Genomic DNA, 12,167 nt, shown 5'->3' with positions numbered 1-12,167 from the left:
ATTAAATTAATTAATCTGGTTTAAAATGATTAACCAAGTGAAGCAGACATCAAATTACTAGCTTTATAAATCGCATAATAAATGGATATATTTACTGTAAAAACTTAAGCACAAATTTTGAATTTGAAAGTAATTAATATTAAATTTTAAAAACCAAAGTAACTTCTAAATAATCATTTCAGGGTAAAAAGTCTTAATGCATTTTTAAAGTCCTTTCCTTTTCCTTTTCTTTTCTCAGGATACCCATAGAGAAGGTTCACGAAGGAATATTCCAATCTATAAATGTGAACTCTTCTCAATAGGGAATTGCCAAGAAAACAGCCCTTGAGGCTGTAGGAGTAAGCAGGCAGGGTGCAGCCTGGGAAACGTTCAGGGGTTAGCAAAAATGACACAACATACATCCTGACTTCTCACCTTCTTTCCAGACTTGTTTCTCGAGTAGTCTACAGGCCTTCAGCTAAACTTTCTTGCACCACCTTCAACTTTGCATTTCCAAACTTAGCTCATCCCTTCTTTATCCTCTCTTGCCTACTCTTGGCCTCAGCCAAAAGAAATAACATGCTAATTGCACTCCCATCAGCCCAGCTCAGCAGGCTGGAAACCTGGCAGTGGCTTCTCATTCTTTCCTCTCCTGCCCCGCTTCTGGAATCCAAAGAGTCCCAGTGAGCCTTTCTCTGCAAGGTCCACCTTCCTTCCCATTTCCTCAGCCACCACTGCAGTCTCTGACTCTGTCCTCTGTCGCCTCACGCCAGGATTACTGTGCCGGCCTTCGGTCAGTTCCCCCTGCTGCAAAGCATGCTACCCGTAGCTGCCAGAAGGGTCATCAAGTTTTGTTTTCATCTCGAATAGTTTATTTGCGTGAGCTTTTGCCAGCTTCTCAGTATCTCTCAAATAAAATCCAAGTTCTCCCTGATATCTAAGGTCTTCTAACAACGGGCAGTACCCCTCGGCTTAGCATCTGCAGCTTTCATGGTTTCTTATTTTTGTCCCGTTAATTTGCTTGCCACGTTGTCCACACAACATTGTGTCTACGTGCATGTCTTTGCATACACAGCTCAGTGCTTCTGTATGGAAGTCTCGGATCCCTCTTGTGTTCTGACCCTGTGAATCTGATTTCTTCCTCTCCCTCCAAATTCTGTCAGCATCTACCCGTGTACAACTCACAGTCTCCTTGGCATCTGCGTGCATTTACTAATTTCCGTGTCTTTACAGTCCTCTATGACAATGCCTTCAGTTTTGCACGTATATCATTTTCTTAAAGAGACTACGTAAGTTCTTCAGGGAAGGAATTTTACCAGCCTGGTCAACCACAGAGGATTAAATGAGATAGGTTGTGTGGAAGTACTTTGTAAACTACCATTGTTTATCAAATAGAGTGTTAGAGTAGCTGTGGTATGGCTGAAAAAGCCAAAGATTTCAACTTGGAGGTTTGACTTGCAAGACTTGAGTTCACGTGCCAGCTCTATCTTTTGCCAGTCATGTTGTTTTAAGCAAAATTAATTTTTTCTGAGTTCTAGTAACCTCGCCAGTAAAATGGCCATAGGATGCCTTACAGGATAGAGGTACTTGTAAAGGGCAAATAGATTGACATCGATAAAAAACTTTGTACAAACTTTACAGTGCCACATGAATGTATATTTTTCAGCAATGACAAGGTGACACAAATAAATGTTGACTTAATGACCAATACATGTTGATGCAGTGACTTGAAAACATTGTCAGGTGAGGAGCACGCACATTATGGCACCAGCAGCAACACTTCACAGATGACATATCAGAGCAGGTGCAAGTTCCTTTAGTGATTCAAACACAGTAAACACCTCTGGCTTACAGAAGAAGTAAACAGGACTCCAGAGAGCTGTTAGTGGAATCAAAAGCATATAAAAACAGTATTTCTTTTAGAGTAATTTACTATGTGTATTCAATTATAAGGGACTATTTGAAAGACATGACACTTGTGCAAATGTTCTCATGTTCTGGACACCATGTTTGAAGTGTATTCAGCATTTGCTCACTCAACATATTTTGTTTTAGCACGTATTAATTGTATACCAACTGTATGCCACACACTGTGTTAGGTCCTGGAGCTATATCCGTGAAGACAGTTCAAGTTCCTGTTCTCAGGGATCTTATACTCCAGTGGTAGAGAGAGAAAATGCAAATAAACAAAATAATTATAGATTATAGTAAGTGCTATGAAGAAAGTAATGTGGGGGCGGGAGTGAAGGAGTACAACGGATGGCACATTGAGAAAAGACATCAAGAAGACGGTGACCTTTAAGCTGAGGTCAGAGAATGAAGTAGAGAGCCACAGAAAGAGCCCAGAAAAGAGCCTGTTAGACTGAGAGAACAGTGAGTGCAAAGGCCCTGAGGCAGGAAAGGGCTGGCCCTGTTAAGAGGTGTGTGTGGTTGGAGCCTGGTGATTAAGAAGTCTGGAGGCAGATCACACAAAGCCTGGCGGGCCTTGGTGTGGAGTTTGGATTTTATTCTCTGTGCAATGAAAGCCACTAAAGAAGCTTATGTATGATTAAAATTGTAATCATACTATTGTTTTTTAAAAAAATCATAGTCTGTGTTTTTCATAGTATGACATCTTGGGTCGCTTCACAAAGTTTAGCAGGATTTGGCTCAAAATATAAGTTTGAAAGAAAAAGGACGAGGCATCTTACAAGTTGGGACTCCTCTGTATGGGTGGGGTGCCCTGAGTAGGGGCTCCCGTAGGTTCTACCTGCTATATCCTCATCTGTCTTATGAAATTAAGATTCTTCACATTCCAAATGCAAGCCATCCGATCAGTTGTCAAGATAGCAGACAGGCCACCTTCTGGGATCCTTTAAAATAGATTGTTAAGACTATGTCATAAGGAAAAAGTAGACTGTTGATGTACTGATACAGAGTGACCCCTAAAATGTTAAGAGGAAAATGCCTTGCATACAACAAAAGTGTGCTATCAGTATTTGTGTATACATAAGGTATCTCTAAGATACACAAGAAATCGACCTTAGTCTTACCTACAGTGAAGAGATCCCTGTAGCTGGGGGAGAGAATGGGAGAGAATTCTTTACTGTATACCTTTTTATTTTTTTCAATGTTTTAACCAACGTGAATGTATTATTACTTATTAAAAAAAATTAAAATCCTACATTTTTTCCCATATAGATACTTATCTTAAAGAAAACGGGGCAATATTCCAGAATTGGTGAGAAAGAATTTGCCTCACTGGGTAAACCTAAAGTTATTCTATATGAGTTTTTTTTTTAAGACTTTATTTATTTATTTGACAGAGAGAGACAGCCAGCGAGAGAGGGAACACAAGCAGGGGGAGTGGGAGAGGAAGAAGCAGGCTCCTAGGAGAGAAGCCTGATGTGGGGCTCCATCCCAGAATGCTGGGATCACGCCCTGAGCTGAAGGCAGACGCTTAATGACTGCGCCACCCAGGCGCCCCTGAAGTTATTCTATATGATTACAAGGAGATTTAAAATCTAGACTTATGCTGTCCAGTGTGGTCGTCACAAGCCACATGTTTATTTAACTTTAAACTTAAATTAACTGAAACAAAATCAAATTTCGAATTCAGTACCTTGGTCACACTGGCCACATTTCAAGTGGTCAGGAGCCATTAGCTGCATGGGACTAATGGCTATCATATGGATAGCAGAGATAAAGAACATTTCCACATCGTGGAAAGTTCTATCAGACAGACTGCTGTAGACTTATGCAAGATGCCACCAGGGCTACGAACTAGCTCTTCAACCTTAGCTGATCACGACAACGAGACTCAGCAGTACAATAATACAAATATATTCCCATGCTCATTTTCCCAGGATGACTCACTAGAACAGCGCTTAGAGGTGCGATCAAAACTCCCTTAGGTTTCGAAGGCAGACTGGTATATAATTCTTTCATTCATTTCATTGCACTAGGATAGCACTGGCAGGGATTGTGTTAAGAGTTAAGAATTATTTTTCCAATGTAAACTGAGATTAAATAAAACTAACATAGTTGATATTAACTGAATTCGATATTCTGCATTGATTCAGTGAATGAGTCAATAGTACTAGCATGATAAGAGTGAGTAATGAGATTCAATTATAGTCAACTTCTTTATACAATTTGTCAACTTTTGTCATCTTTGCTATCATTGTGAACTCCGCTTTTCACAAATTAACACATTTTAACTAACCATAGTCATCATTTTCCCTTTGCTACTCAAATTGACAGAATTTAGCAGTGAGTGTGCCTGCGTTCTTCTAAGCAACACCATTGTTTTTAAAGCATTCTCGCTTTCTGGACCGACAAAATGTTCCAAGACTTACCTGTATCTTCCCAGACCCAGACACGAATCAGCCATTTTTCTAAGGCGTATTGTGCTTCCTTCCAGTGAAAAATATTAGACCCAAGAATGTAGGCATTAGGAGTGCATGTCATCAGGCTCATGTGGTAAAGTAACATTATTTCTTGGCCATTTCATTGAGCACAGCTAGAAAAGACAGATTTATTATATGTTATTAGTTTATATTAATATTTCCAACTTCATTCTCACATTAGAGTAACCCTATTTCAATTTTTTAAAATCCTTCATCCAAATTATAATTATATTTCCCTTTTTTACCATTCAATGAAACATACAATTATCACTCTAAATAAAAATGTTGGATTTTTCACAAAGTTAGCACAATCACTCATTTCTCTTATCTGATGATAAAACGATAAAATAGTAACATAAATATTAATACTAACAGTGAAACTACCACATAACGTCCAATTTTTTCTTGCTTTTCTCTTAGAATACACCTCATGAAAGCTATCCAGACCAATTATTCTGCCACTCAATAAGACTTCGTTTTGCTTGCTTGGATAATACTTATGAGTGTACAGTTTGGTCCTTGTGTCTTTGTCCATGAACAGGCAGGCAGCTAACTAGTGGTTTCCAGCTTCTTACTTTTTCCTCTTGGGAAGCCAGGATTCTGTTTTGAAATGCAGATTAGCTTAGCAATAGTTAAATGCAGATAGGCTATCTTCGTGTTATATTTTAAAAACAGGGTTTTGTCTAGAAAGAAATGGGCACTGTTCCAAAATTATTAGTGACAAAGAAATGGTACCACCTGGCAAACCTAAAGTAATTCTAACTGATTAAAATCCAGACTTACAACTATAGGTTTCCAAGTCAGAGACACACTGGACAGGTACCCACACTCAAAATTCTGTAAGTATGATCATTCAGATTACACTTATGAAGACATAAGCAGTTATCCACCAGTTAGCCTAAGTAGATTTTCTTGTTCAACCTATGAATGAGTCCAAAGAAAGATTTCTAGAAGGTATCCTTAAAAAAAAAAGCAAAATAAACCAGTGAACCATATTTCTAGGAGCTGCCTAATGATTAACAGTACAAAACTGGAATTGAATTTCTTCGTTCAGTCTGACAGGTGGGTGACTTATGACTCAGGAGAGATGCCACAGTGCTCTGTCAGGGCCTGACCCAGAGGAAGTGGCACGATCACAAGTACATCGCTTATAGGCCTGGACATAGGGTTTAGCTGCGGGCTCTGGGCCTCACTTTGCCCTTCCTGTGACCTGTGTGTTGAGTACGTGGGCTTGGTAAGTGGTGGCTGTTATTAAATTAGGGAAACTCAGCCTGATTGCTCCTCTCACCTCCAGCCCCAAGCACCCAAAGCTGAGTTTGATGCACCTGTCTTGTGTACCCAGAGTACCTTGTGCTCACCCTAGCAGTATACCATGTATTGTGTTGCCTTGTAATTGTTGGCTGTCATGTCTGTCACCCCCTTAGACTATCTACATCCTTCATGTAATATTTTACAATTATAGAAGTCTCCAGAAAGTCTAAGTCTTCATTTGGGGGTTGCTATAGTCTCTCATTACTCACATCAAGTGGGCCTCTTAATATTAGACTTAAAACACTCATGAAACCAGTCAACTGTAACTTTTCTAATATAATGAGATATAAGTCATTCTAGGTATATCCTAGAGAACAGTACCTTGAAATTATTTATAAATCTCTAAGAAAATTCAAATAGTCAAGTTTTCCAGAGAACCTTGCAATCTATTCACTAAGATTAAAAATACATCCATACACAGAGGTGAATGGTGTTAACGTCATTACGTATTCTTTAAGGTAGAGATTCTCTTGCCCACTTTTATACCTGCAGTGTTTCAAGGTTCTTAATATATCACTCAGTAAATAGATACTGAATGAGTAAAGTACATAGATGTAAGTATATATACATACCTTTGTAATCACCAACCCAGAAAGCTTGTCCTTTAATCAACTGCCAGAGACCTCAGTTTGAAAGTGACTTCAGATCTACCTATTTTTAAAAGCCCACTGATATTTGAGATATGTTGGCTAAAGGCTACCCGACCCTCAGTGAGTTTGGCAAGCTTAATGTCAAATTTAGCTCTCAACAGACATAAACTTGCCAGATTGTCGTTAGCCATTATTAAGAGCTGACAAAAGAAAAACATCCGCATAAAAATTGTTCCTGCAGTTTTTGTAAAATCACTAAGACAGTCTCCTGATTTTCTAGAAAGTAAGCTCCATGAAGGCAGAGACTTTACTGGTTTTAATATTTGACATGCAGTACCTTAAACAGCACATGCTAGAGGCCTAAATGAATACTTGGCTTGTAGTGAATGAATGAATGAATGAATGAATGAATGAATGAATTCTATAATCTGATGTCTTTTATATAAAGAGCTATACAATAAATTCTTTTTAAGATTGACTACAGGAAAGAATTTTGTCTTCCTGAATAAACCAGTGTGCTTCTTTTCGTGAGACAGTAAGAACATGTTTTCTTTGACCTCACTTCCAGGAAGACTAAAGCAGGACCCTTCCAAGAATATCCTTTGTCTGTCCTCTACCAAATATAATATCTTTACCCCCCCACCACCACCAGAATTGCCTTCTGATAAACCACAAGGCCACAAAATTGGAGCCTGAGCTCCCTTTTCACCTAAGCCCCAATCTCTTTTTCCTTGTACTTGCTCCCCTCTCTCACGTAACCCTAACCCCCTCTGTCTGCCATGTTTCGGCCATGGGATTTTGTCATATCCTCAAAACCTCTTGCTTATCCTGCCTCATGGCCGATTCCTGATGTTATTTCCTCCACCTGGCAATGCCCCTTCCTGTCAGTATTCCAAGGACTGGCCCCTTGAGTTCCCAGATCAGAGACCTCACCCTTTGAACTCGCACTGCCTATGTTTGAATCAAAGTTGTTCTTTAAGCCTTAGTTCCCTCATTGGCAGTACTGCAGCTTTATCATACCCCACAGGGTTATTGTGAGGAGGTATGTAAGTGCTCGATAAATATTAGTGTTTAGTATTAACGTAGTTTCTTCTGTTTTCCTAAAATGCATTTTTCTCATGCTTTATACCTGAATTTATGTACTTCGCTTATTTGTGCCTTAGGAACCATGGTCCTAGAGTATAATCCATTTCAAAATTCTCACACTGACCCTCCCCACATAATCCATAACCTGGATAGGCAATAGATAGGTTTTTTGTTTGCTCATCTAATAATACTTATCGTGGTCTCAGTGTAGCCATTGTATTTTTCTGCTCTCCACATTAGTTTAGGACAGTGATAGTTGTATTTTTTGTATGTCTGTCTACATGTGCTTGTCTCTGTTTAATAGTTATATTTATAGACACAGGAGTTGCGCCATACATGGTAGCACTGTACATTATGTAATTTAGACTTAGAAGTAATATCTTCTGCCGGTCTCACCATAATCCTATTAGGTAGGTGGTGGTATTGCTGTTGTAGTAGCATCCTTGCTCTTAGCGTTGGCTGAACACAGATGTGATGCCCTTAGAAGAGCACTGTGTAAGGAAACCTAATATTCTGAGATTTCTCTGAGTTTCTTTTTCTTTCCTACAACAAAGCCATGACTTGCCTTTTTCTCCCAATACTGTTTCTGTGTTTCTGAGCCCGTATTTATGACCCTCAGTGGGTCCGTTTCAGGATCTATTTCCTTGGCAGCCATTTCCTCACAATTAACGTCACGTACGTCATCTGACACACAATGTCAGAACCGATTTCAAACTCTTTATAAATCTTTTTCTTGGTTCTTGATTGGCGTGAGGGAAATATGTAATGCATGTAGAAGAAAACATAAAATCTGATCAGGTCTCTTATCATGGGAAATCCTCCTGATCGTGGGCATGATAATCTACAATCCGAGTAGGTGTCGTGCTCCTCACCAGCCCAGCAAAGCAATGAAGCAGGTAGCTAATCCTCTTACACATTACACAGTTTGGGTCTCATCGTGGACATTGTTTAATATTTTTCTATTTCCAGGATCTACAGAAAGTTTATTCCTTCAGTTGGGAGAGGGCTGCAATACCTCCTTATTATTCATCTCAACTATATCTCTCAGTAATACCTAAAGACCTTATAAGGCCAGTCAACTTTAATTTGTCATATGTTACATGAAATTCTATAAATTATTCTGGATATATTCTGAATATATGCTGGGCATAGCTGAAAATTATTTATGAATCTGGCGAAGTTCAAGTGAACCAGGTCTCTGGAGTACTTTACATTTTATTTTATTTTTGTAGGTTAATTGAATGATGTTGATGTCATTAGACATTCTCAGGCATCCACAGTGAGATGCTGCACATATAAAGACATTATTCTGTCCCACAGCTTGCAATCTAAAATTAGATATACACAGGCAAGCCAGATAAACATAGCACATTTTTTTTAAGACCAAAAAAATGATGGGAGAGAAAAATGAGAGTAGTGAATCAAAGAGTCAAAGGGAATCGACAAATATTCTATCTTCTGCCCTTCAACTCATAGCCGTAATTTCCTCTGTCAGAAGCCATCATACTGTTAGAAGTCAGTCATACTGTATAATGTCTTCAGCTTTGGAGGTCCAGAAAGTTCTTTCATCCAGCAGACATTGTTTGTCCCTGCTTGCCTGACTCTGGGTACTGAAAGTCTACTACCTTCAAGCTCAGCCCTGGAAATGAGTGCCCAGTCAGTGTGGTAGGATATTTCCTCTAGTAGCCTATGGAGTTTGAAAGTGGCACACTGCAGTAGGCCAAGTGATCTGGACTTGAACACAACCCTAGGTGCCCATGCCATGTGAACTTCAGGGTGAGATCTCCCTATTAGCCCCATCCTATGTGCTCCGTCCACAAACCTGACTGGCCTTCTTCCTGAGTTTAGGATACAAACCCCCCCCCCCCCCAAAAAGGTACCTCCAGCGTGCCTGGCTTCATGCTCCCTGACAGGCTCTCTTCTGGAGCTTACAACTTATTTTGGAGTTTACAACTTATTTGGGGAATAACTCATAAAAAGACTCTTTTAAATAGAACATGGTAAATGTAGTGGTAGAGGGGTGGTCGGGCTAAAGCCCAAAGGAAGAGTACCCAACCCAATCTGTGGTCAGGGAAGGGTGATGATGAGATGAGAGTCTGAGAGCTGGGCAGATCCAGGAGAGTTGTAGCACAGAAGCCAAGACAGCATGTTTAAAAGAAGAGAGGGAGGAAAATAGGGTCAGATTCTGCAGATGTCAAGCAAAATGGACTTGAAGAGAGTCCACTGGATTTGTCAAATAGAGGAGGAATCATTGGCAGGGCAGTTTGAGTAGCGGTGGAGGTGGGAGACATATCACAGTGGGTTGAAGAATTAAGGAGAGACAAGAAGTGGAAATAGGAAGCTTGGCTGTGAAAAGAGTGAATTAGAGAGGAACAGGTCATTAAGGGAAAGTTTGTTTTTTTGATCAGAAAAACAGGTTTCTAATCTGAGAGAAAGGAGCTGCATGGAAGTCCTGATTGACCAGCTTCCTTCCCACAATATTTATTAAGACACAAAGAATTGATATATTTTTCCAGTGACTAGAATACTTCTGTGTGCCATCTAGGGTATCCATTTCCTATGTCAAAGTGCCCTGGAGGCTCAACTGTTAATTGGACTTATCAATTAGGAAGTTGCTTGTTCAAAATGGCTTTATAACAAAGAGAAGTCTTTTGAGAGTTCTTTAATCCAAGCTCTAGTGAAACCGGAGAGTGAGCCCTTTCTAATGACTGAGGTACTCAAACCTAACATAGACAAACTCCACTCTTGTCGAACTTTTGCTCTCTGACAAAATTTTCTAGACTCCAAGCAGACCATTTTTCTCACCTTTGTTATTTACAATCATGTTTTAGCGAGGTCCACCAAACTGTACCCTCATCTTCCTCCACCAGAAATATATGTAAGAGCCCCTGGATAATCTTAGTAATTCTGTATGGTTTTGGATAGTTTTAATTCTTGCTGCAATCTAATTTCCAAGTTATTGGAGGTGATCTCCCTTCACCCTCCTTTATTGAGTACACCTCTTCTTTCACCCCTGTTTGCTTTCTCGTATTACCTGTTTTAGTAACTTGATAAAAATATTAAAATGAAATCGTTTTCTTTCAAAGTACCATAATGGAATTTCCACCCTCTTATTTTTTTTTAAGAAAATACAGACTCTAATAGAAAATTGTCAGAGCCAAATAAAATGCTAGGATTGGATGTTGATTGTACTGATTTTAATGCTGATATTTATGATTACCAGAGAGCTCATGATAAGCCTCTTGAGGACAGGAATTTGCTTTTGTCTGTCATTTATCTTCCTTACGGATACAGTACTCTCCACTTGGTAGGCATTCAATAAATATATTGATGGACTGATTTTTAACCACAGAGTTCTAATAGATTGAATGGTGATTTAACATTTAGTAATAGATGTCCTACTAACGTACAATCCAGAGTTTTGCTCTTTTGCCTAATAAAGCACATGAGGCAGTATGTTTTTCAAAGATATTATCTTTTCCCTACCAAGATGGGGGCAAAATAGCACTTATGTGGGATTCTGCTGGTTTAAATTTTAATTAAATGACAATAAAGCACCCAGTCCACACCTGGCAATATATCTGGCATGCATTAAAGTTTATTGAATTAAAGAATGAATTGGGCAATCATTTAGCTTGAGACTATTTCCTTAACAGTAAAATAAAATTATTACCACGTGCTCCACCACCCACACAAGATTGCTGTGGAAAACAAATGATAGGATGTTTATGCAAGTGCTTTAAAAACTGTGAAGTACATTACTACTTTAAAGTGGGGATTTGTATGCTGACTTAATGTCATTCCTATAAACTGGTATTTTTAAATGGCCATCAATTTATTAATTTTAGCATTTCTATTAAAGCCCACAACTAATGTATAAAATGGTTTTAAACATTGTAGTACTGCGTTGAAACTACTTCTGATTTTGCCTACTTGCAGGTCTGTGGTGCTATGTACGACTGTGAGACTCATACTTTAAGGAGAAACATTAATTTTTCTTGAGTCCCGTTTTCTACCTCAAAGAAATCTCAAGTAGAAATAGCACGAATCAAAGATTCCAACCTAGCAGCTCAATAGTGATCACAATACTTTATAAAGGGAAGCGGACAAAGACCCCGAAACAGCTTTCCCAAATTAAAGCCACTTTGACTAACGACAGCGTCCGGTGGAGACCGGAGAGCGAAGGGCTCGGAAACAAGTGGATCAGAAGCCCAAGGACCCCTCCCCTCCCCCCCTTCTATTGGAAACACCGCGGGGCAGCGACAGGGGTCCAGCGCCAGGACGGTTGGGGGTCCCCGAGCGGGCAGCCAGGACCCGCTGCCAGTTGGGGTCAGCGAGCGCCGCGGCCGTTGGGGACTCCAGCTCCCAGCAGGCACCGCTTCTGCGGCCCGACGCGCGTGGCGGCGCTGCCCGCTGGGAGTCGTAGTGCGGTCCAGGTAGGAGAAAAGGGAGCCAGCCCCGGCTCCTTTCACGTACCTTTCGGAAACTGGGCCTGGGAGGGACCACGCCGGCCCACCCGTGCCCAGGGTCCCTCCGGGACGGGGGCTAGTGGAGCAGGGCTGGCCGAGGCGGGAAGAGGCCCGAACGGCCATGCACGTGGGGGGTGATTAGCGCCGCGGAACCCGGAAGCCCCGCGCACCGCCCACCGCCGCGGTGACGGGTTAACGCTTCTCCGGGGTGGAGGTGGGGGCGGGGTGTGTGGAAGGAGAGGCCGTCCCACCCGACTCCTCTGAGATCCACCCGCGAGCCAGCCCTCCCCTCCCCCACGAGCCATACGTAACGCAGGCCCCGCCCCCCGGCCGCGGCGCGTGCG

The 12,167-nt window shown here is 40.8% G+C and overlaps 1 long non-coding RNA gene across 2 annotated transcripts; it reads right to left on the bottom strand.

The window, feature by feature from the left end:
- Positions 1-224: 224 nt before the first annotated feature.
- LOC113252870 (uncharacterized) lies at positions 225-12,088 on the bottom strand. 2 transcript variants are annotated; one of them, XR_007188105.2, is made up of 4 exons: positions 11,831-12,088; positions 4,317-4,480; positions 2,729-2,831; positions 225-1,858 (listed from the first exon to the last, which is right to left on the bottom strand). It is a non-coding gene; the product is annotated as an uncharacterized LOC113252870 (long non-coding RNA). The 2 variants fall into 2 exon arrangements; XR_003315084.4 differs by lacking the exon at positions 2,729-2,831.
- Between the last annotated feature and the right edge of the window lie 79 nt (positions 12,089-12,167).

The sequence above is a fragment of the Ursus arctos genome, unplaced genomic scaffold (genome assembly GCF_023065955.2).
Source record: "Ursus arctos isolate Adak ecotype North America unplaced genomic scaffold, UrsArc2.0 scaffold_6, whole genome shotgun sequence".
Classification (NCBI taxonomy): Eukaryota; Metazoa; Chordata; class Mammalia; order Carnivora; family Ursidae; genus Ursus; species Ursus arctos.
Note: the sequence above shows the minus strand (reverse complement) of the source record. Positions and strands in the feature narration are given on the sequence as shown.